Source organism: Budorcas taxicolor, chromosome 7 (genome assembly GCF_023091745.1).
Source record: "Budorcas taxicolor isolate Tak-1 chromosome 7, Takin1.1, whole genome shotgun sequence".
NCBI classification, from domain to species: domain Eukaryota; kingdom Metazoa; phylum Chordata; class Mammalia; order Artiodactyla; family Bovidae; genus Budorcas; species Budorcas taxicolor.
Window position 1 is genome coordinate 24,223,503 of NC_068916.1, and position 25,283 is coordinate 24,248,785.

General features: G+C 37.6%; 1 protein-coding gene across 2 annotated transcripts in view; it reads right to left on the bottom strand.

Moving 5' to 3' along the window:
• CHSY3 (chondroitin sulfate synthase 3) overlaps positions 1-25,283 on the bottom strand; it is a 284,216-nt gene that overhangs the window by 212,167 nt on the left and 46,766 nt on the right. Inside the window, exons 2-3 of one of the 2 annotated variants that reach the window (XR_008199718.1) lie at positions 20,920-20,959; positions 15,505-15,529 (exon numbers count right to left, since the gene is read on the bottom strand). The exons of the other annotated variant lie outside the window; for it this stretch is intronic. The gene's annotated coding sequence lies outside the window, so the exon portion shown is untranslated. The remainder of the gene's footprint in view (positions 1-15,504; positions 15,530-20,919; positions 20,960-25,283) is intronic. 2 annotated transcript variants of the gene reach the window in all.

Genomic DNA, 25,283 nt, shown 5'->3' on the forward strand with positions numbered 1-25,283 from the left:
AAAAGAAGACTTACAAAGCAAATTAAATTGTAGACGATTACTAAAAGATAGTACTTAACATCAGTAAAATTTAAAATATACATGACACTCAAATTCTATTAAAAGTCAAGCAAGACTCTCATTCTAATTGAACCATTTTTTATGAACTGAACCATTGAAATACTACATATCATCATCCAGTGAAGAGTATATAAGAAACACAGATCTAAACCTCAAGTCCATTTTAATTCTCATTTATGATTTTAACTTTTCTTTAAGACTTTTTCGATGTGGAACCATTTTTAAAGTCTGTATTGAATTTGTTACAATATTGCTTCTGTTTTATGTTTTGGTTTTTTGGCCACAACGCATGTGGGATCTTAGTTCGCTGACCAGGGATCGAATCTGCAACTCCTGCACTGGAAGGTAAAGTCCTAACCACTGGACTGCATGGAAGTAATTAACTGTCTAAAGCCACCTCACGCGAAGAGTGACTCATTGTAAAAGACTGATGCTGGGAGGGATTGGGGGCAGCAGGAGAAGGGGACGACAGAGGATGAGATGGCTGGATGGCATCACCGACTCGATGGACGTGAGTCTGAGCGAACTCCGGGAGTTGGTGATGGACAGGGAGGCCTGGCGTGCTGCGATTCACAAAGAGTCGGACACGACTGAGCGACTGAACTGAACTGAATTGAATGTAATATTTTCCATATTACTTTCTGGTTTACACTGCTTACTACTAAACTAGCAATAATTTTGCTAGTGACAGTGGGATACAAATGGACAATTCTCTGACCTCTTAGGTCAGTAAATATATAAATAAATAAATACAGTTGTAGTTGGGAAGTTAACCATAATTTCAAGCTTAAAAAATAAATTATCAAATGTAGTGTTTTTTCCTTCTGCCAGATAGACTTTCATATATTTAGATAAACTAAGATATAATTACCGGAGAAAATTCATAAAAGCATTCAAAAAGACAAAATACTCAGTGCTCATAGGAAAATCCCATCAATATTATGAGCTTATCTTTAGGATGACCTGTCTATATACATACATATATTCTGTAAGTAAAACAATTCCAAACATATTGTTTTAACCAGGTGCTTTTTTTCTATTGCATTATCAGAAAGACCTTTCTAGGATAATGAATATAAATAACAGACTATACTTTTCACTGCCTGTACCATGTTACATTTTCTCAACATATCATGATTTTCTTTTTACTTACATCCCAGTAATTGACATATAGACTGTTTCCAGTTTTTTCATTATTACAAACAGTGCTTCAAGAAATACTTTCATTCACATTACCCTGTGTTTTCTCCTGAAAATAAATGTGTTTTCTCCTGAAAATAAATATCAAGAAGCCAAATTGCTGGGTTAAAGATTGTCCTTAAATATACTGACATTGCACCCAAGACCTCTTACTATTTTTAAACTACTACTTAGCACCCAGAGACAGTACTTATCATAATTCATAATAATTTGTAACTTCCCTTCAACTTTCCATATCCTCATTTCTTCTGTATATGAACAAGCCTCTTTTCCTCAGTTTAATTCAAAATAATGTGGTCTAATGGTAAAGTGGCACTAATGGTAAAGAACCTGTCTGCCAGTGCAGAAGACATGGAGACGTGGGTTCAATCCCTGGGTCAGGAAGTACCCCTGGAAGAGGGCATGGCAATCCACTCCAGCATTCTTGCCTGGAGAATCTCAAGGACAGAGGAGTCTGGTGGGCTACAGTCCATAGGGTCTCACAGACCCAACTGAACTGACTTAGCATGAATGCAACCAATGGTCGCCACCGGGGCTTCTGAGGTCTGGTAAAGAATCCACCTGCCAATGCGGGAGACACAGGAAATGCAGGAGACATGGGATTGATCCCTGAGTTGGGAAGATCCTCTGGAGTAAGAAATGGCAACCTGCTCCAGTATTCTTGCCAAGATAATTCCATGGACAGAGGAGCCTGGTGGGCTACGGTCCATGGGGTCACAAAGAACCAGACCTGACTGAGTGACTGAGCATGCACATACACACAGTGGCTACAAGTGACACAGATGCAATTCCATATGATTTCTTCATATGTACATGAGTCTCCCATTCAAACCTATCATATTAAAGTCAAGAAGCCACATCAAAACAGCAAAGAAACTAAAACATGTAATCCAGGCTTTTCACATATCTCAAAACTACTACTTAAAAAAACACACACACACACACCTCTAAATTTGGTCCAGTGGAGAATGCACTCAGATGAGGAAGACATGAAGCTTAATTCCCCCTGGTTTTGAAAGTTGTAAAAGACAAGGATTATAGTACTGAAAGCAGGCACATTAGAATTCACAAGAGAATTCAAAAAGAATTTTCACATATATATATAGGTACATTTTCAGATATAAATATATAACTGCTTTGAAAACTCTTACAATTAATGTTCAATATAACAGACACTTGAAAGCCTGCAGCATTTTAGAAACGGTACTAATTTCTGTGGAGATATAAAGATGAATTAACTCTTAAAACTCAAGGAGCTTTCAATATATCTATCTTAAGAGAAGAATATGACTAAAGGTATTAAAAAACTCACATTAGTTCAATCTCCATTGGTAAGACATATTTTAAATAACTTAGATATGACTAAAATAAATGTTATATTAGATATTAATATGTTTGGGGATAAAAGACACAGCATAAATATTAAACTATTTCATCGGAAGCATAATTTTGATAATCTTTTCAAAAGCAAAAAACAACAATGAAAGTCAACAATATAATCAGAACCCCAAGCTCGGAACTTTAGGAATATCCAAAAATAAATGATGTTAATATTCAATTTACAGCACTGTAAACTCCTGTCAGTACTTAACACATTTACTTTCTGGAAAGACAAAAAATTGTTTTTAAACTAGAAATAAATACAACAAAAACTGCAAAAGAAAAGGGACTAGGGAAATCTGATGAAAGAAAGTTCTGATGGATTTCTTTCAGGACTGCCTTCCTATAAACCCCACTTAGAAATCTTCCTCTCCTTTATTTTTTTTCTCCTGAAGTAAATTGTTTTGTTTTTACTCATACATACAATGGTAATACTAAGCACATCAAAATCAAGGAAATGGTGTGATATTTCCACATATGTTGTTAAAATGTTTAAATTAAAACTGTAATACAGATTATCTCATCATTACTAATCTTTGACAGCTTTATGGTCATAAAAAAAGGTATTTTTCAATCTTTTATTTCCCCACAAAGTAAAAGAATATTTACTTAAGGGGGATTATTACCATAGAAATGCAGATACCAGCTTCAAAGGTATGTTCACTGCATTCTTTTTTGAGATTTTGATGCACCATCAGCATAATGTATTCTCAGCCTACATTGTTAAAACTATCACAGATAAATTAAAGCAGCTTTGGGTGACATTAGACAAATGTGCATTTAATTTATCTAATAAAGACACATTATGTATGTACACATGGAGAAAGAAATGGCAGCCCACTCCAGTATTCTTGCTTGGAGAATCCCACGGACAGAGGCGCCTGGCAGGCTACAGTCCATGGGCTCGCAAGAGTCGGACATGAGTTAGCGACTACACCACCACCATGTAGATGCCACAGGAGTGAGCGGGAAGGGCTCACTGGGGCAGTTATTCCCAAGAAATCTGTGTCCAAATAAAAGCACTGTCCTTAAAAGCCTGCTTAGACTTTATCATTTGTTTGTTAATCAGTAGGTCAAAATACAACCTACTGTTGAAAATGCTTTTTTTTTTTTTGATTCATATTGTCCTTGGAAGTTGGTGTGATACCAGGAAAATGGTGTGACCTCTGGGGTGAAGGGACTTGGGGTTTGGATTGCAACAGTGTCATTTCCTGCATGACCTCTGGAACATATCACTTTACTTAAAATTATCTCAACTTTGGCTTTTTTGTAAGTAAATCAGGGTTAATAAATTCTACCCTTTGCAGATTATAAAAGTGATATATATATACAAATATATATAGAAAATCACCAGAGACTTTCATAGTAGCTACTCAATTAAATGATATAGATTAAACTATTAGACTAATGAGAAACAAAAAGCAAAACTAAAATAAACAAGAAAATCTTACTTATATACTTACATAAATATCTTATACCTAACTTACCTATGTCTAATACACAAGAAAATTGCTTTCTCAACAAATCAAAGAAGAAATTTATATATATATATATATATATATATATGTGTGTATATATATATATATATATTTTATGGACTGTTCAAAGGAACTATCCCTGGAGACTATCATAAGAAAAAGTGATTTACTTTGCTCTTCTTTTTAACAAATCCTTTTCATGTTATGATAGAGATTCCTTCATCATGAGGTTAAAAACTCCTAAAGTAGCCAGTTTCTAAAAATCTGCTACAGTCTTCCATCTACAAAGTATTACAAACACAGCCTGAAATCCCACCATTAAAATCAAAGACCTATGTGTGAAGACTTTTATGTACATGTAAATCTTTAAATCAGAAAAAATCTATATTAAATATTGCTAAAGGAATATAATTGCCAAAAATGGTAAGGTCCTCAGATACTCTTCATTCAACCTCTCTTTCATAACATTTGATTCTAATGTTCCAAGGAAATTCTCTGTGATTTTAAGCAGACATGTGTCACAGCAAATATCTTAGTACAATCACAGGGGTGTTATATATAAAAACAACAGGAATTATTACAGACCTCAAATCACTATATATTTCCTTATTTTACTTTTTATAATTTACAGGCTTTTGGTGTACAGTTGCTTAGTTGTGTCAAACTTTTTGTGACCCCATGGACTGCAGCACACCAGGCTTCCTTGTCCTTCACTATCTTGCTGAGTTTGCTCAAACTCATGTCCATTGAATTGGTGATGCCATCCAAACATCCCATCCTTTGTCACCCCCTTCTCCTCCTGCCCTCAATATTTCCCAGCATCAGGGTCTTTTCCAGTGAGTCAGCTCTTCACATCAGGTGGCCACAGTACTGGAGTTTCAACTTTAGCATCAGTCCTTCCAAAGAATATTCAGGGTTGATTACAGATAACCCTTTTTTTCTAAAAATGCTGTCCTTAATGTTCCTCAAGTAATTCAGAGGGAAACACTATGCTCCATATTACAGAAACTGGAGCATGTCACTCTAAACATTTAGAATTTGTTTATTTTGACATTATACTCTTATTTACTAAAAGATGATTATGTTTTAGAATGAGTAAGACAATCCACAAAGACTTTTCAATATCTTTAACCCTAGTTACCTAATATCTCAGCAATATACTCATATAAATACATATGGAAATACATGAGTCATCCCACGGAAAGTTCTGACAAGTGATGACTAAAGTCCTAAAGTAAGTGTAAATTCTTGAATCTCACCCTTCCTGGCAGGTAAGTGGAAGTGAAAGTGGGAAGTTGCTCAGCTGTGTCTGACTCTTTGCGATCCCATGGACTGTATAGTCCATGGAATTCTCCACGCCAGAATACTAGACGGTATAGCCTTTCCCTTCTCCAGGGGATCTTCCCAACCCAGGGATCGAACCCTGGTTTCCCGCATTGCAGGCAGATTTTTTAGCAGCTGAGCCACAAGTGAAGCCCAAGAATATTTCCCTCATAGCTCAGTTGGTCAAGAATCCACCTTCATTGCAGGAGACCCCGGTTCGATTTCTGGGTCGGGAAGATCTGCTGGAGAAGGGATAGGCTACCCACTCCAGTATTCTTGGGCTTCCCTTGTGGCTCAGTTGGCAGGTAAGCAGGGTGGCTTTTTTGTGTGTGAAATAGGTTTTTATTTAGGTTCAACTTTAGGAATCCCTGGTTTCCAAGGATGTGCGGCAATCAGCTAAAATTTGACCTGCTTAGGCTCTGAAAGCTTCACAGGTATTTGCTCACTGGATGGTCACCTCAGCTTGTTTTGTTTTGTTTTAATTCCATTGGAGTACAGTTGATTTACAATGTTGTGTTAGTTTCAGGTATACAGCTTTAGTAGCAGAAATACCTGAATTGGTAACAGAACACTGGGAAGATCAACCAGTATGCTGGCATCCAAATACAATGTGTAAGAATCTGAAATGTTCATTAAAGATGAGATGGTAACTGAATGAAGTTGACTGTGAGAACACGTTCTGAGTCCAAGGGGAGGGGATAAGTTTAAAAGACACCGCATCTGTTGATGGTGAAGGAAAAGGGTTCATTTGGCAGGAGAATTAGGATTAGGAGGACTTGTGCATTGATTTCCACTATTCTCAGGCTACACCCTCAACACCGCATGAGCCAAAATCCCTTCATACTGCTGAAGGTAGCGCTCTGGGGGCCAAGTTTCAGACTTCTTCCTTGGGAATGTTCGGCCTATCTTTACAGCTTCCAGTTTATAAAAGACAGATTCTAGTTCCAAACTGACTGATCACATCTTCCTTGTTTGTGAGATTTGTGTCTCACAAATTCAGGGCTCATTTCTGACAACTGTGGGGATTCTAACAGAGAGGTGTTTTCAAACCAATGATTGTATCAAAAAGAGAGCAAATAAAACAGCAGACACTCTTGAAAAAGAAGAAACTGCAGCCAACTGTTTCAGTCCTGACAGACGTCTCTCGGGGACCTTCTTGCGTAAACCGAGGAGAGGAGGGCTACTGTAACGGCTTCAGGCATCTGAGCTAGCAAATTCAGTCTCTGCCTTTAACTACTGATCACCCTTATTAAGTGTCTAAGTCAACTTTCAGGAAGAAAGAGATGACTCCGGTGCACTTTAGGTAAATGGACAAATATTTGCTAGATGTTGAATTAATAAATGCCTTATGCATCACATAACAAGTTGCAATAGAGTAAAATGAAATCTTAGAACAAATCATATAGCAGAAACAAAGCTGAATTTGCAGTCACGAGGTCCTACTCCTAACTGACTACTGGTATATGACCCAGTGAAGGCATATGACAGTCACTAGGTCTATCTGAAGAGATAATTAGGTAGTGTCTTAACTTCCAAAACAAAGAGCTTAGACAAGTCTATTGATTCAAACTACTGAATTGAACCTACAGATGCAGGATAGATGTTATGCAACTGGATCTAGGTTGTGCCCCTAATTTCAATCAGAGAAGCTTTCATTTTATCTTTTTTTTTTTTTTAATACACAGAATGGTAAATTGGGTCAGACAAGTTGGAATACAGCTCTTAACTACAGCCACTTACTAACCTGGGTAGGTCACTTCAATCCCCCATGCTTCAGTCTCCTTACTGCCCAAAGAAGAAAATGATGGCAATCAGCTCAGAAACGATCTCATTCAATTACTTAGTAGCCCTACACAAAATATGGGAAACATTGATATGCATAAAATATGAGCTTAAATTTCACACAATAACTATCACCTTGTCATCATCATCACTATTATCAACACTGTCACCAAGGAGAAATATCATAAGGAAGGTGGTTCAAAAGTAATTTCTTCATTACACAGATGCCTTGCTATGCAGAACATATGGAAAGTTTCAAAGGAAAATTCGATTTAAATATGCATAGAATGGCATATAGTCTATGCCAAAATCAAACACAATCATCAAATCATCAGATTAGAGAAAGTGCTTTCTATTTAAAATTTAATTTTGACCATCAGAGACACATTTGAAAAGAAATAACTTTGTTACATATGAAATAATTAATAATTCATTATTGTATTAAAATACTGTCCTCACATTAAAGAGCTTGACAATCAACATAATCAATGATTTGCTAACATTTTTCAGCTTTGTGCTTCCTTTAGAAATCTAGGGTCAAGGAGAAGTCATTTTGTCATATAAATTATAAAGTAACCATTTTAAAGTGATAATTATATATAGATTGAAAGCTAAAGTTCTGCGTGCACTAAGTTGCTCAGTCATGTCGGACTCTTTATGACCCTATGGACTGTAGCCCACCAGGCTCCTCTGTCCATGGGGATTCTCCAGGCAAGAACACTGGAGTAGGTTGTCATACCATCCTCCAGGGGGTCTTCCTGACCCAGGGATCACATTCTTCTGCCTCCTGCACTTGCAGGCAGGTTCTTTACCAGTAGCGCCACCTGGGAAGCCCCTAAAGTTCTGAGTAGATGCTAAAATATCAGAAACAATGAAAGCAACAGTTTTACTAGATTTTAAATATCATCATGCCTGACATTACTTCTGTACACTCTTATTTTATGCCAGAAACCTATTTTTCAGTATAAATTATAAATTTAGATCTTTTCTACAAAAAGAACATGGGCCACTCTGCAGTGGCACGAAATCTGTAAGAGCAGCTGTGACTCCTTCACCATCTGCTGTGCTGTTCAGCTGGACTCCCAGTGAAGGAAACCTGCTCAGCTTTCTGTTCCCAGGGGCACCTGGCAGTTTCTCTGAAATCATGAGGTGCACCAACTAACCCCTCTCAACAGCCCTGAAGAACCACAAGTACACAGGGGCTTTTGCTTTTTATTCTCAACCATGGTAGTTTGATCTCACCAGAGATAATTTAAAAGATTCTGGTGCTTCAGAATCCCAGTTCAAAGATGAGCAAAATAATGATATCAAGAGCACTGAAGGGTAAGAGAGAGCATAAACACATTTTAAACATTTCAACTGGAATTACTGTTCCTCTGACCATTCAATCCTTATTAAGAGTAACAGTATTTCCAAGCCAGAGTCAGTCCACATAAGGGCTAGTTAGTTTCTCCATCCTGTGGTAACCATCTGCACACCCGGACTGGCACATTCCATCCCTTGTACGTGAATCAGAAGGAGGTCCAGGCAGGAGTGAAACCAGATCAGTATAAAAGGCACCAAGAATTCAAAAGGCACCCCCTCCCATGAAGGATTACTAGAAAGAAGTTACGTGCCCAAGAAATCCCATTTCCTTCCAAATACATTTGATGAAATGTATTTCTAACATGTCATATCTAGGCACGTGTACTAATGAGTTATTTTTACAATGACAGAAAGTTCCAGGGGTGGTCAATCTATGAAGAATGCGGGGCAGATAGGAATTTGCCAAATAGACAAAATAAAAGCATTCCAGACTGAAGAACCAGCATGGAAAAAGTCATAGTGTTGTGTAATAGCATATCATTCTAAGAGAAAATACAAGTGGTTTGGGTTTTACAGCAAGTAGGGTAAATTTTATTGAGAAGGCAAGCGGGGGTAGATCTTGCTGGAGAGCTGGGTTTTTGTCAATAGGGAGACATTGAAGAGCCCTCAGCATAAAAACACCTTACTCAGAGTGACACATTTTAGAAAGATTACTGTACAAGCAATTGTGTGGAAAGGGGAAGGACTGTGAGGATGCAGCTCATCAGTCCTCTGGGAGAGGTAATGAAGCCTTTAATCAAAGCGCTGGCTCTAAAAACGGAAGAGAGATTTCACAAAACGACAATACAGACTGCTGAAAATTTCTAACAGAAATCATACCAAACAGCCATGGGCATTAGAGAGACAGAGAGAAAAAAGAGTAATAAAAATTTTGAAATCCTGAAGAAACTAAGCTACACTTTAAATTAACCTCAAAAATTTAGCAAACATTGAAAAAAGAAACACTTTATCCTCATTCGAATAGGAACAAGAGTTTTATCTTTCAGAAAACAGCTAGTCATACAGGAATATAACTCAGAGGTATATAAAAATTGGCAAAATTCGCTCAGTTCACTTGAATCTGCAGTTAGAGGTCATTAAGCTAGGGGTATGATAGGATTCTAGATTCTCTTTAAAATTCCTCATAAAAGGTGTCATAAAATTTGAAGAAATAAAATAGAAATGAGCTCTTTTCGGAAAGCTGACAATCTTGCCCTGAGTAACATATGAATCAACAATTACGGCTTAACAGGACTAAAGTCCTAATACGAGTCACTCAGTCGTGTCCAACTCCTTGTGACCCCAGTGGACTGTAGCCTGCTAGGCTCCTCCGTCCCTGGAATCCTCCAGGCAAGAATACTGGAGTGGGTTGCCATTTCCTTCTCCAAAGATTGGTACAGGCGGGACCACAAACACTAGCATGGGAAAAGAACTCACAAGAGAGGCATGTAGTGAAAGAGCCCTCACAGGGGACGGAGGGGCAGGAAGCATCATGTGAGAGTTAGAACGACAGCGTGAGAGGAACAGAAGGCATGAGACTCATCATGAGATGCGAAGGGATGGGTGAGCCCTCGCAAGATCCAGTCAATGCGCTAAAAGTTACATAAGAAGGAACAGGGTGGTACATGGGAGAAAAGGGCAGAGCAGGCGAGGCAGGACTACACCACAGAGATGACGGGCATGAGAAGGCACCCCGCCCATGACTAAGATGGGTGACTAGAGGACACAGGTATCCAAGGCCAAACCTAAGAACTGCGCTGGGAGAAGAACGAAGAGGAGAGATGCCCTACTTACCTCTTGCCTGTCACAGGCCAGGTTTCGAGTGGGGGAGAAATATCCTTTAAGAGTTCAATCGAGCGGCATTTTCCCATATTCATCTAAGATAAACAGATATACACACACACAACACAACTGCAGAAATAGGCTAGAGGGTGCTTTCATGGTGCAGATTTCCCAGAACAGAGCTCTTGAAACAGACAAGAAGAGTTTTAATGAGCTAATAAGGTCATGAACTTTAGTTTATGAAAAAAAAATCAAGATACCTCCTTCTATATATACACAGGCTGAGAGGACTAAACTGGGTTTGTTTCACCACATCCTGGAATACTAGAAATAGAAAGTGGGAAGGGAAACATTCCAGGGACAGGGGTTAAGTGTCCTCAAGTCATCTCCTCTCTCGTGCATGATTTTTCTTCCTTTTATCTTTCTAGAACTCTGATGTCTCTTTAGACGCTGGGATTTTCTTAGGATGCTTTTCTTAGGTACTGCTAGAGCTCTTAACAAATTCTGAATTTAAATGAAAAAAAAAAACTTTTATGTTGTTATTTGAAAGGTGAACATGGACTAAAATACTAAACACAAAACAACAAATATGCATAGGATTATTTCTCACTTTAATGAAGAGGCGATGAATGTGTGGTTAGAGGTCACTCCAATTGAAAGAGAGATCACAGGCACATATTCTTAGGATACTGTTCACCCTAAACACCGAGGAACTCTTCTCCCCATCTCCTATGCAACACACACCTTTAATGGTAATTCCTAAAGCTGAATATTGGAAGTATTACTCTTTGGTGTATATATACTGTGTATTGATTTTGTTACTCAGATCATAACAGGATTGGAAAAATATGAAAATATACAAGTTTACAGATGGTACCCTGACGGTTATTACAGGAAATTAGACACATTTAAGTTTTATTATCTAGTTAAAAGCAAAAACAAACACAAATGCATATAAGCCATGATGACACTGTTGGAGAGACAATTTGACTGAATGGAACAATATGACAGTCCTCACGCTAGCAATGATGATGTTATAAACACATCCTATGTTCAATTAAGCCTTTAATGTTTTTCAACATGAGATTTCTCATTTTTCAATGGAAAAAATTTTGCTTTTGTGAATCTTCAAAATTAAAGAATCAAACCAAGTATACATACAAATTTTTTCCTTACAGATTCCTCCCAGCTAAAAAAGTTTGTGCCCTGATCCCTTTCTCATAGGCAATTGACAATGGTAGCAAGTAAGTACTTCTGCTTAGAATTTCTCCCTTATTCTCGAAAGTAAAATCTTTCCCAACTGAAATACTCAGCGCTGATGAATTAGTCCTAGTCTAATAAAGTTTCACCTTGAAAGGAGTTAAACAATTACAGCTGGTCATCACTAGAAATTACAAGCCTTTGCCTAGTAACTGGATGTATTAATTGATCCCACATGCATTAAATAAAAGTCAGTTGTGTCCAAAGTCCCAGCTTGGTGTTACAGAAACAAAAATGTATGATACGATCCCTGATCATCAGATGTTTACAATCTATTTGAAAATATAGTCACACACTGAGTATAGAGATGAATGAGGACGCAAAAGGTTAGGGAACAAAGAACTGTGAAACAATATGGGCTAAAAGAGTTCTGGGAAAGGATGATTAATAGGGATGGGAATAGTTGAGAATGCCTTTGCCAAGGAAGTTGACTTGAGCCAGACATGAAATACAGTAAGGTCTGCCAAAGCAGCAAAAACACTCCACGCACAGAGAACGCTACAGGAAAGGATTAGTGTCAATAACCACCAGGGCAAATTTAGGGAATAAGGAGGAAGATAATTGGCCTTTCGGATTTGAGGGCTCAGAGGGGGTATTCTAGAGACAATTTGGAATGTTTTTACATTTAGAAACTGATGATGTATTTTGAAGTCAATCTAACTGAGATTTACTCCATAGGTAGCAGGCAATATTGAATTTATTTTTGTAAATTACCTACTTTAATACAGTCAAAATTCCAATCTGATTCATAAGGGAAAATCTGTCTGTCTCTTGCCAGAATGATTTAGTCATTGTTGGTTAACAAGGCACATTGAGAGTTGTTCTAGGGGAGGCAGTCCTTTCGCAGTTTGAATTAGCTAGAGATGAAGAAACAGTGCGGCTAAATTCCCAGTAGAACCCAAGCATGTACAGAAATTTATAGCCACTAGTGACAATCTCTTCTTACCAAAATAAAGTCCTTGGGGACAAGTTTTATGCACAATTTTAGACTGTTCCTAATTCTCATTCAGTACCTGGTCACTTCTTCTAAATGACTGACTAATGGAAAATATAAACTACATTAATAATATCTCTGATTATTATTTTAAGTTGCTGAAGCTATTTTCTAGAGGCAATGCAATACATTATAAAGAATTGGGGGTTTGAAAGCAGATAAACTTGACTCAGCAATTTTTTAGTGATCTGGCTTTAGACCAATAAATAACCTCTAAGCCACAGTTTTCTCATCTGTAAAACAGAAGTAATAATACTAACTTGCAGAGTTGCTGGGAAGTTAGATACATTAAAAAGCTTATCTAGCTCAGAGCCTGATAATATAATGTAATAAACAATTACATTTACAGTGTATAGTATTCTCATGCTAGTCTTTACTAATCAATGATTGAAGATGTATAAAGCTGAAAGACTAACATGTGAAAATAAAATTAAAAACCAACCTCATAAATTATTACTATCTTTGGATATCTTTAAAACAGCCTGCCTTAATACAACTTATATATTGTCTAATTAAATAACATATTATCTACTATCTTTCTCAGCAAAATGATGCCAAATCTAAAATGCACGGTTTCTTACCTTATTGTTAAAATTAAAATACACGCAGAGCTCTTTTCATCTTAGAATACATTAGAGGAAAGAGTAATTTTGAAAACTTCTCTTTTACAGTCTCTGGGATCTGTTCACTACATTATCTTTCAATTTAAAAAGCAGATGAATGGATAAGAAAGCTGTGGTACATATACACAACGGAGTATTACTCAGCCATTAAAAAGAATACATTTGAATCAGTTCTAATGAGGTGGACGAAACTGGAGCCTATTATACAGAGTGAAGTAAGCCAGAAAGAAAAACACCAATACAGTATACTAATGCATATATATGGAATTTAGAAAGATGGTAATGATAACCCTGTATGTGAGACAGCAAAAGAGACACAGATGTATAGAACAGTCTTTTGGACTCTGTGGGAGAGGGAGAGGGTGGGATGATTTGGGAGAATGGCATTGAAACATGTATAATATCATATGTGAAATGAATCACCAGTCCAGGTTTGATGCATGATACAGGATGCTTGGGGCTGGTGCATTGGGACAACCCAGAGGGATGGTACGGGGGGAAGGTGAGGGGGGTGTTCAGGATGGGGAACAGGTGTATACCTGTGGCGGATTCATGTTGATGTATAGCAAAACCAATACAATATTGTAAAGTAATTAGCCTCCAATTAAAATAAATAAATTTATATTTTTTAAAAAAGTCTATTTTCCTCTAAATGTTTTCATGTATTTTTAAAAAGAACACTAAGGAATGTGCTAAGTATACATTTTATAGATACATACTGCAATAACGTTTCTTTTTCTTCCTTCATGGAAAAGAACTGCCAAATTCACATATTTATCTGGCATTCAGTTCAGTTCAGTCACTCAGTTGTGTCTGACTCTTTGAGACCCCATGAACCACAGCTTGCCAGGCCTTCCTGTCCATCACCAACTCCCAGAGTCCACCCAAACCCATGTCCATTGAGTCGGTGATGCCATCCAACCATCACATCCTCTGTTGTCCCCTTCTCCTCCTGCCCTCAATCTTTCCCAGCATCAGGGTCTTTTCTAATGAGTCAGCTCTTCACATCATGTGACCAAATTATTGGAGTTTCAACTTCAACATCAGTCCTTCCAGTGAACACCCAGGACTGATCTATCTGTCATAGTAGAGGCATTTACACTGATAAACGCCAATAATAATTTAGAATTGCATACATCAATTCTCTTTTTTCTCCAATGCCATCCTATGTATCATCAAGTTTAGATATTTATCAAATTCAAATCACAGCATAACTTTTGACAACATGGCTTTACAGCCTAGGGTAGCTGGTGGCATTATTAATCATATTATACCCATAAGTCATGTCTCTTTTACAAAACAGAGAAAAAGTATGTTCACTATCATAAAAAGAAAATTTCATCTGCAGTATCAACCAAGTCACAGTAATAAAGCACAGGATCTCAGGAAAAATGACACAAGCCACAAAATGCTACAGCTCGATTAGCTCAATTCCACTTAAATAGCTTAGATAAATATAAAATTACTCTAAAGGTTTCTCCATTCCTCAACACTGATCAAATGTAAGTAGTATTTCATGTTAGCATGCCATTTAAGATCTCTCTCCGTAAACATTTTCAACCCAAGAGCGCTTATCATTCAGCTACTCATCCATGTATCCATCCAATCCTGAAGTCAAATATATATATTGAGTATATCTTATGTGCCAGTCCTTCTGCTCGGCTCAGGCGATACAAATGTTTAAAAGAGAAATATTTTCTCTAATCTCAAGTTGCTTACAGCCCAGTGGAAAAGACTATCAATGAGTCTACAGACAAATAAAACAATTACAAATGTAACAAGTCTTAAGAAAGAAGCAAAGGGTTGTAACTGAAGATATACTTTAAATACAGTAGTCAAATGAGGCCAGACTGAGACAATGACTTTTAAGTGGGAATCTAAAGGATGAGAACAAGGGAGCTTTGCAAATGTGGGGGCCCTTGCATAGGCAGAGGGACAAGAACCGAGGACAAAAAACAGCTCTGAGTATTGGAGAAACTGAAAGAAATGCAGTATTCATTTTATTTATTAAACAAATAAATATATGCATAATGCTTCACTAATCGTTGGTTTGTTGTAAGTTATTTTTTTCCCCTTGAGTTAACAGAAAATGTCTTAATGAATTAATTAAAATAGAACATTTTGTTCAAGCTTATAATGCTGGCTGACCATTAGCTATTGTAGACACAGCACTAAGAATACCTTACCAACAAGATTCCACTCCTGAATAGAATAATTTAAAATTGGGGAGGAAGGAGGATACATTTCCTACTCCAAAGAATCTTGCAAATCCACTTACATCATGCTTTGAAACTGCACATCCTCTGTGTAAAGAGAAATGAATTAAATGTTTTAGGATAAAGTTTCTGTTATGCCTGAGTTCAGTCATAGGTTAAAAAAAACACAAAACTGATAGTTGTTCTTATAGTATTTCAAATTAAATGTCTATAAAGAGCAAGAAAATGTGGTTAGCATGCAATCAGCATACTTAATGATTTAACTACAATTATCTAATGCTTAGTTGAAGAAAATATGCATCATAAAACATGATCCATTTAATTACATTAAGTAATGTTTAAGCATTAAACATTAATGAGTAAATCATTACCTTGATAACAGAAGTAGTATCAATTACTTTAAATATAGTGGTATTTATACCGACTCCAGAAATCTGGTCCCAAATTTGTACCAACTTATTTAACCCTGGCTATGCCTGAACTGAACTGAACTGAACTGATGCCAATTGTTAACATCACATGTGTGTTACACGTACACATACAAAGTAAATTTTTTTGAGGTATCATTTTATAAGAAATAGGCAAACATCTGTCACAACAGCATCAATTTACTTTCACTGACCCACTCTCCTCCCATCTTTTGAAAGATACAGTAATTCTGTAAAATGTATACCAATACATAACAACAATGATTAAACTATAATGTGATATCCACTAAGTATAAATATTATTCAGAGAAATAAATTCTTCACCACCCCAAATGCTAAAAAGATAACTTAAATCAGTGGTTAAGTATTACCCAAGAAGTGGTTTTCAGATTTCCCAGCTCCACTTCTTAGAGATTCTGACTCAGTTAAGTCTGGAGTGGGGTCAAGAAATCTTCATTAACATATATTTCAGATGCAGATAGACTATCAGCAGCCTGAATTATATAGCCTGGAAAATCTCCAGAAGAATGTTTAAATACACTCTGGCCTATTTGCTCCAAGATCTTATTGTCAGAATTCTTATCATTTAATAAAAATGTACAATCAAAATTACTGATTCCCTTTTGCATTTGCTCGAAGTGTGAGAAATATCTGCCATTTACATACATAGTTACATCTCAACTCATAAAGAACCAATGAGAAACCAAGTGGTCAGATAAGATTACTAAACACTCCATCCACACCATGAGCAGTGTGGGAAAATCTTCTCTTCCCTACTCTGCCTTTCCAAGGTAAATGCTAACTGTCCCAAATTTCAACCACCCATCGGAATGATTTAATATGCATACATACACACACACACACACACATACACATATATATGAATGATTTAATATAGCACAAAGCATTTTACACACAATATTCAATATAAGTTTGCCACATGACATTAAGGCATATCATTTTAATATTGGAAATGATATGGATTTTGCATACAAAAATCAAATACAAGCGTTGAACTTCAAAAAGAGGCCAAACTTGAGAGCACATGGCCACATTTTAAAAACATCAGCTGCACAATCAAAACTGAAAATAGAGAATCCACAGGGCTTATTGCACAATCATTTTACTCGATACTTATGATGGGTTTATAGGGTTTCCCAGGTGGCGCTAGTGGTAAAGGACCTGTCTGACAATACAGGAGACAAAAGAGACATGGATTCGATCCCTGGGGTTGAGAAGATCCCCTGGAGGAGGGCATGGCAACCCTCTCCAGTATTTTTGCTGGAGAATCCCCATGGACAGAGGAGCCTGGCAGGCTACAGTCCACAGTGTCGCAAAGAGCCAGACATGACTGAAGCACCTTAGCATGCATACACGATGGGTTTATAAAAATATATTATGAGAAGATGCTACTCTAAGAGAAAGGAAAGCAGAATGCAGATTTCCAGTACAGTTTATATTTAATATGACACCATCAACTGGCTGACATCTTAACAATAGGTGTGAAGATTGCCTCTTCTTTTATCCTTATACTAAGGAAACATTTTATTTTAACCTGTGATAGAGTTTAGAAGAGTACACCATTCTACTTTCTGATGAAGGAAGAATTTAGTTCATAAAAACTAATCGGCAGCTTCTCAGGATTGACTCCTATTATATCATATATGCTCTTTTCTTGCTACTTTAAGCATTCATGCAAACTCAAGAAAAATGACTTAGCAGTAAATTTAATTAAATGAAAAAAACTTGACATTAATGCTGCTTCTAGATGTGTCCTTTAAAAACCCTTACTCTGGCTGATTCCAAATACTTAGGCAAATTAATGCCTGTCAGATGAAGTGAATAATGCTTGAAGACACAGTCAGGTTTAAGCATGGTTTGCCTTTGAATGATCCTTTCTATTCACTCATCGTCTTCTGTATAATTAATAGCCACTCTCCCAAATCACATGCCAGTTAATGAGATGCAGATAAAGGCCTAAAGGTCTGTACTGCAATTCAGTCTTAATGAAAGTCAATATCCTTTTGCCAAGAAAGCCCAGATCACATTTGGCTTTCTCAGATAATTAGGAAGGTTTTATGGAACCAAATAGTAGCAGACAGTGGTAAATATTGGACCTTTTAAATAAATGTCATATTTAGTCAGAGAAAGAACAAAGTTATTTTTAATTTCTACAGAAATAAATTTAGGAAAACAAGGTACACATATACTTGCACATCTATAATTTAAATGTCATATAAATACTTTTTATCAAGCAGGATCATTTGAAAATAGTTTTCCTTCATATTACTTGATTTCTCTTGGATCAAATGTTAACTCTTCAGACTGGGAAAAAAAGGCCATTTACTGATTTCATTTCCCTTCAGACTCTTTTTCTCACCCTACATAAATGTGGCCTGAGAGGTTATACATTATCCTGTATAATCAGCCTCATTCTCATCCTTCCTAAACTCATATTTTCTGAACTGTACCTCATGTCCTAAAGTGTTCTTCTCTTCCCATCCACCCATATGCATTAAGAGATATCTGAGCCAGATATCTCCACACTTGAGTTCAGTGTGCCCAGGAACCACTTTCTAGTTCTACTATAAAACCAAACATTATCCTACTGATTATGTTAAAGACTTACAGGAGCTCGAGACATTTCTCTGTCCTCCCGAGATCACTGGTACCCGAGTCAGGTAGCTTCTTTGCAATCATCTTGATTTTATTCAGCCAATGTCATTTAGATAAATACAATTATCTGAAGAAAGAGGTAATTTTCCATTTCCCTTCCCTTTTTAATGAAAAATGAAATGAAGGGAATTCTAACGAAGATTCAGTTCAGTTCAGTTCAGTCACTCAGTCGTGCCTGATTCTTTGTGACCCCATGAACCACAGCACGCCAGGCCTCCCTGTCCATCACCAACTCCTGGAATTCACTCAAACTCATCTCCATCAAGTCGGTGATGCCATCCAGCCATCTCATCCTCTGTCATCCCCTTCTCCCACCCCCAATCTCTCCCAGCATCAGGGTCTTTTCCAGTGAGTCAACTCTTCACATGAGGTGGCCAAAGTATTGGAGTTTCAGCTTCAACATCAGTCCTTCCAATGAACACCCAGGACTGATCTCCTTTAGGATGGACTGGTTGGATCTCCTTGCAGTCCAAGGGACTCTCAAGAGTCTTCTCCAACAACACAGTTCAAAAGCATCAATTCTTCGGCACTCAGCTTTCTTCACAGTCAAACTCTCATATCCATACATGGCCACTGGAAAAACCATAGCCTTGACTAGACGGACCTTTGTTGGCAAAGTAATATCTCTGCTTTTAAATATGCTATCTAGGTTGGTCATAACTTTCCTTCCAAGGAGTAAGCGTCTTTTAATTTCATGGCTGCAATCACCATCTGCAGTGATTTTGGAGCCCCCCAAAATAAAGTCTGACACTGTTTCCACTGTTTCCCCATCTATCTGCCATGAAGTGATGGGACCAGATGCCATGATCTTCGTTTTCTGAATGTTGAGCTTTAAGCCAACTTTTTCACTCTCCTCTTTCACTTTCATCAAGAGGCTTTTTAGTTCTTCACTTTCTGCCATAAGGGTGGTGTCATCTGCATATCTGAGGTTATTGATATTTCTCCCAGCAATCTTGATTCCAGCTTGTGCTTCTTCCAGCCCAGCATTTCTCATGATGTACTCTGCATGTATGTTAAGTAAGCAGGGTGGCAATATACAGCCTTGACGTACCTTTCCCTATTTGGAACCAGTCTGTTGTTCCATGTCCAGTTCTAACTGTTGCTTCCTGACCTGCATACAGGTTTCTCAAGAGGCAGGTCAGGTAGTCTGGTATTCCTATCTCTTTCAGAATTTTCCAGTTTATTGTGGTCCACACAGTCAAAGGCTTTGGCATAGTCAATAAAGCAGAAATAGATGTTTTTCTGGAACTCTCTTGCTTTTTCGATGATCCAGCAGATGTTGGCAATTTGATCTCTGGTTCCTCTGCCTTTTCTAAAACCAGTTGAACATCTGGAAGTTCACGGTTCACTTACTGCTGAAGCCTGGCTTGGAGAATTTTGAGCATTACTTTACTAGCATGTGAGATGAGTGCAATTGTGCGGTAGTAAGGCAATGGCACCCCACTCCAGTACTCTTGCCTGGAATATCCTATGGACGGAGGAGCCTGGAAGGCTGCAGTCCATGGGGTTGCTAAGAGTCGGATACGACTGAGAGACTTCACTTTCAATTTTCACTTTCATGCATTGGAGAAGGAAATGGCAACCCACTCCGGTGTTCTTGCCTGGAGAATCCCAGGGATGGGGGAGCCTGGTGGGCTGCCGTCTATGGGGTTGCACAGAGACGCACACGACTGCAGTGACTTAGCAGCAGCATGAGCATTCTCTGGCATTGCCTTTCTTTGGGATTGGAATGAAAACTGACCTTTTCCAGTCTTGTGGCCACTGCTGAGTTTTCCAAATTTGCTGGCATATTGAGTGCAGCACTTTCACAGCATCCTCTTTCAGGATTTGAAATTGCTCAACTGGAATTCCATCACTTCCACTAGCTTTGTTCGTAGTGATGCTTTCTAAGGCCCTTTTGACTTCACATTCCAGGATGTCTGGCTCTAGATGAGTGATCACACCATTTTGATTATCTGGGTCGTGAAGCTCTTTTTCGTACAGTTCTCCTGTGTATTCTTGCCACCTCTTCTTAATATCTTCTGCTTCTGTTAGGTCCATACCATTTCTGTCCTTTATTGAGCCCATCTTTGCATGAAATTTTCCCTTGGTATCTCTAATTTTCTTGAAGAGATCTCTAGTCTTTCCCATTCTGTTGTTTTCCTCTATTTCTTTGCATTAATCGCTGAGGAAGGCTTTCTTATCTCTTCTTGCTATTCTTTGGAACTCTGCATTTAGATGCCTTATAGCTATAGAAAAAATTCTGCTTTTATGGCTTATTCATTTATCTTTTATTAATTTTTCAGCACCTAAAATCTCCCAATTTTGAGAATTTTTATAAATTGCATTTTAAAGTATTGTAATGTGAAAGACTCTATGATGTTAAATACTTACATTTTGAACGATTTTAACAAAAGATAATTAATTTTCAGTTCTGAAAAATAAAGAAAATTGAAATAAGTAAGTCCTGCTATTTTAAGCTAGATTTAAGCCATTTCCTCTTCCTATATATAGAAGAACCACTTTGTTACAGAAATGGTGACACACCATGGGTCACAGCAACACCCCAATGACCACAACTTGAAAGAAGTTCAAGTTAGACTTTTGATATTTCTGCAAACCAATGTTTGAATCAAGCCAACCTCAAATAACCGGATTAAGTTTCATATTGACATATAGGGGGTACTTATTATATGTGAAGTACATTAAACTGGAGAATCAGTAAGAGAAATATAACATTTTTATTCTACAGATTAAAACACAGAGGGCAGTAGAGGAATGAAGTCTGATTTTAAACATAGGTCCTTTGATTATAAGATGAGTGTTTTTTCCATTACAACCTTGTCACTCTAAATTGGTCATATAAATAGAAGATGGTCAGAATCATTCATTTACTGCCTTCTTAAATTGCTTTCGACTCAAGTAACACTAGACACGTTGAGATCCTACACAAGGAGTCCTTTGACTTTAAGTATAAAATTACTCACAGCATGCCCAGTGTGAGACAGGCAACTGGGCACCAAGAGAGAAAATAAAGTCAGACACAGCTCCCTTCTTATTGTCACATCTTATTGCCTTTTTTCTTTCCCTTTTTAAGGCCAGAGCTAAACACATTTCAAGAAAAGTGATCCTCAACAGCAAGTTACAGGCTCTCCTTCAAGAAGCCACTGAATAAAACTGGACATTTTTATGGAACTGAAAATCTCCCATTTAGTAAAGAATTTCTGCTGAATTTGCAGGCTTCATAAACTCCAAACTGATTTGATGGGTATATCCTGGGAGTTCTTCTGTTTTGATTTCTTTAAAATGTGCTAAGTCCCAAATACAAATATCTATTATTAAAATTATATTACTTTGTTTATATCTTATTATCCAATTTAATGCTTCTAGCAGCCCCAAGGCATGGGTTTTACGATTGCCCTATTTTCCGATGAACACACAGAAGTTCAAGAAAGATAAGGGCTATCAGACAAACAGGTTGGAGAGTCAGGAGGCAAGCCACTCCAGGGCAGCAAATTGAACAGATGACCTGTCTACCTGTTGAACTGTGCACTAAGAAATGAGGCCTTGATTACTCTTATTCACCATATATATCCTTCAGATAAAAGGCACTGGATAATTTGCAAAGATAAATTTACTTGGATGAACAGATTAAGCAGAAGAAAAATATTCCACAACAGCTTGTACCATTAATTTTCACATGTGTGTAGAGATATCTCCCCCTATCAAAACATGTTTCTGATTAATATAATCCACAATGCATGGAACGTAACAAGACTTCCTTAGCCAACTACTGTTCACTGAATAGTTTTAAACAGGAAATTAAGACTCTGATCTCACTAAATGATATGTATTTCTACCAGCGGTTTTACAAGTGACAATGGGTGATGAACAAGTGTTTTATAAAACAAAGCCTCTGGTGACCCCAGAAGGGACATCCCTACATTTCCTTTCTTACTGCTGGAACAAATAATTACTGTAGAAGAAAATGTCTGGCAAATGTGGAAAATTACCCCTTATCAATTATATGTTGGAATTAGTAACCTCCCAACAATTCCAGGTTTCTTTTCGAAAACTCAATTATCTCGCTTCAGTGAAAAAAAGTAGAGAGAAAACTTGTCTTCAACTACTCTCAGAAGCAATGTATTGATTTACAATGTGTTTAAATGGAACAACAGCAAGGCCCACTTTAGCACCAAAATAGCATATGATAACTAAAATCAAGACTTCCGCAAAAGAAGTACACACAGTATTTATGTAACTGTCAGTACTGACAGTTAAAATAAACTTCAGATGAGCTGCAGGTAACATGGAAATTCTTGACTACAATGAAAGAACATGTGATGGTGTCACAGATTTTAAAACTAGCTGTTTTAAAGGACTGACTATTGTGTCCCTCAAATCATATGTTGAAGCCTCGATTGGTATTGGGAAGGTAATTAGGTCATGAGGGTGGAGCCCGCATGATGGAATTAGTGCCCTTATAGGAACAGACATGGACAGGAATTCTCAGTTGGGACCAAAGTGGCCTAGACCTTGATTTTGGACTCCGAGCCTCCAGAATCATGAAAGATAAACATCAACTGTTTAATCTGGGCCTCCCTCGTGGCTCAGGGGTAAAGAATCCACCAGCCAGTGCAGGAGACACAGGTTCAATCCCTGGTCTGGAAGATCCCCTGGAGAAGGAAATGGCAACCCACTCCAGTATTCTTCCCTGGAAAACGCTGTAGACAGAGGAGCCCAGTAGGCTGCAGTCCATGGCGTTGTGAAGACTAGGACACAACTTAGCAGCTGAACAACAACAAATCTTTAAGTTACCCAGCCTAAGTTTATTTTGTTTAAGAAACCCAAGCTAAGTCTCTGGCCTATCAAAATCCCTGGAATAGATCTAGCCAAATTCTGCTTATTTTAAGATGATCAATATTTTTTAAAGATTTGTTTTTTGATGTGGAACAATTTTAAAGTCTTTACTGAATTTGTTACTATATTGCTTCTGTTTTATGTTTTGATAATTTTTGGCCTCAAAGTATGTGAGACCTTAGCTCTCTCACCAGGGATCAAACCTGTAGCCCCTGGATTAGACCAAGTCTTAACCACTGGGCCACCAGGGAAGTCCCTAAGATGATTAATTTAAGTGTTAAAGCAGTAACACCATTTGCCCAAAGTTAAATGTCAGTGTTTATCAGAAATTGACCTGAAAACCAGACTTCTGATACTCATTACGTGGGTAACAGATATAACATGCATCCTCACCACTGCCCAATCTCTTGCCTCTTACTCCTAAAACGGAAACTCCTCTTAAACCTAAATTTTTGCTAATACTCATACCCAGAGAGTTCAAGGCATGTTGAAGCTTGGAATTTTAAAAAATTTAAGGAAAAACATTTTAAATAAATGTGTGCTGAGAGCTTGTAGGCATCAGGAGTGTCACCTGCCTTACCTATAGATATCACATGGCCTATTTCCGATTATCAGTATATTGTCCTGGGCAAATACAGAATACTGCAGACACTAAAGGGATACAAGAACGGGCTGGCCTCATTAGCCAATCACCCACAGAGGTGACAGAGAAGGTCTTACTGTCTCTTCTTGATGATTCCAGTCACTAAGTCATTCAGCAAGCCTTCACTGGCTTCCCTGTTCACTCAAAGGAAAAGCAACATCTTTGCAAGGGATTCTAAGCATGCAATGGTCTGCTTACATCCCAAGATTTTACTGATTCCATACTACCATTCTTAGCTTTGCTCACATCTCTCTTGTCTTAATGGCCTGCTTGTTAAGCCTCTGAGTACACGAAGCCCATGGCTGCCACAAAGCCTCTGCACTTTCTCTGCCTAGAACTTTCTTTCTTTAGATAGTCACAGGGATCGCTACCACACTTGCTTTAGCCTCTGCTTACATGTTATGTCAGAGAGAGCTTTTTTTGATTTTTCTTTGTAGCACTCGGCAGCACTTAACACAGAATAATTTATTTGTTGGTTCGTTGTCTGTCTTTCTGAACTAAAAGGCAAATTCCAAGAGGGCTGGGATTTGGTTTTCTTCATCTTGAAATCTTTGGCACCTAAAACTCTTCTTGGCATATAACAGGCACTGAAATTTTGGACAAGTAAGTTTAACATGCAAAGCTTATTCTAATGCTTGTTTTGTTGTTGTTCAGTCATTAACCTGTATGACTCTTTGTGACCCTGTGGATTGCAGCACATCAGGCTTCCTTCAGTGCTTATATTTATAAAGATTATTACATTAATGGTTGGATGGCATCACCAACTCAATGGACATGAGTCTGAGCAAGCTCTGGGAGTTGGTGATGGAAAGGAAGCCTGGAGTGCTACAGTACACGGGGTCACAAAGAGTTGGACATGACTGAGCAAATGAACTGAACTGATTACATTAATAAAAATAGGCATGCTAATGCATATATTTATAAAAATATCACATCAAAATTAAATTTTAGAAGACAAGGACCTAAATCAATTAGCACACTGAATGCAAAGGGATTAGTTCCAGAGTATTTAACTTTTCCCTTGAAGACCAGCTCATTCATTCATTCACTCATTGAAAAGGTATTTACTGAGTGCTTACTATGAACCTACACAGATAGGGATATAGGTGCCGGAGATAAGGGCCAGTGAACAAAGCACATTTTAAAAAATCTATTATGAACTTAACATTATGAATTGCCAAAAGAATACTCACAATCCCAGTCACCTAAATCTTCAATAAGAGAGAACTATTAATTTTAACTAAAATGATATAGC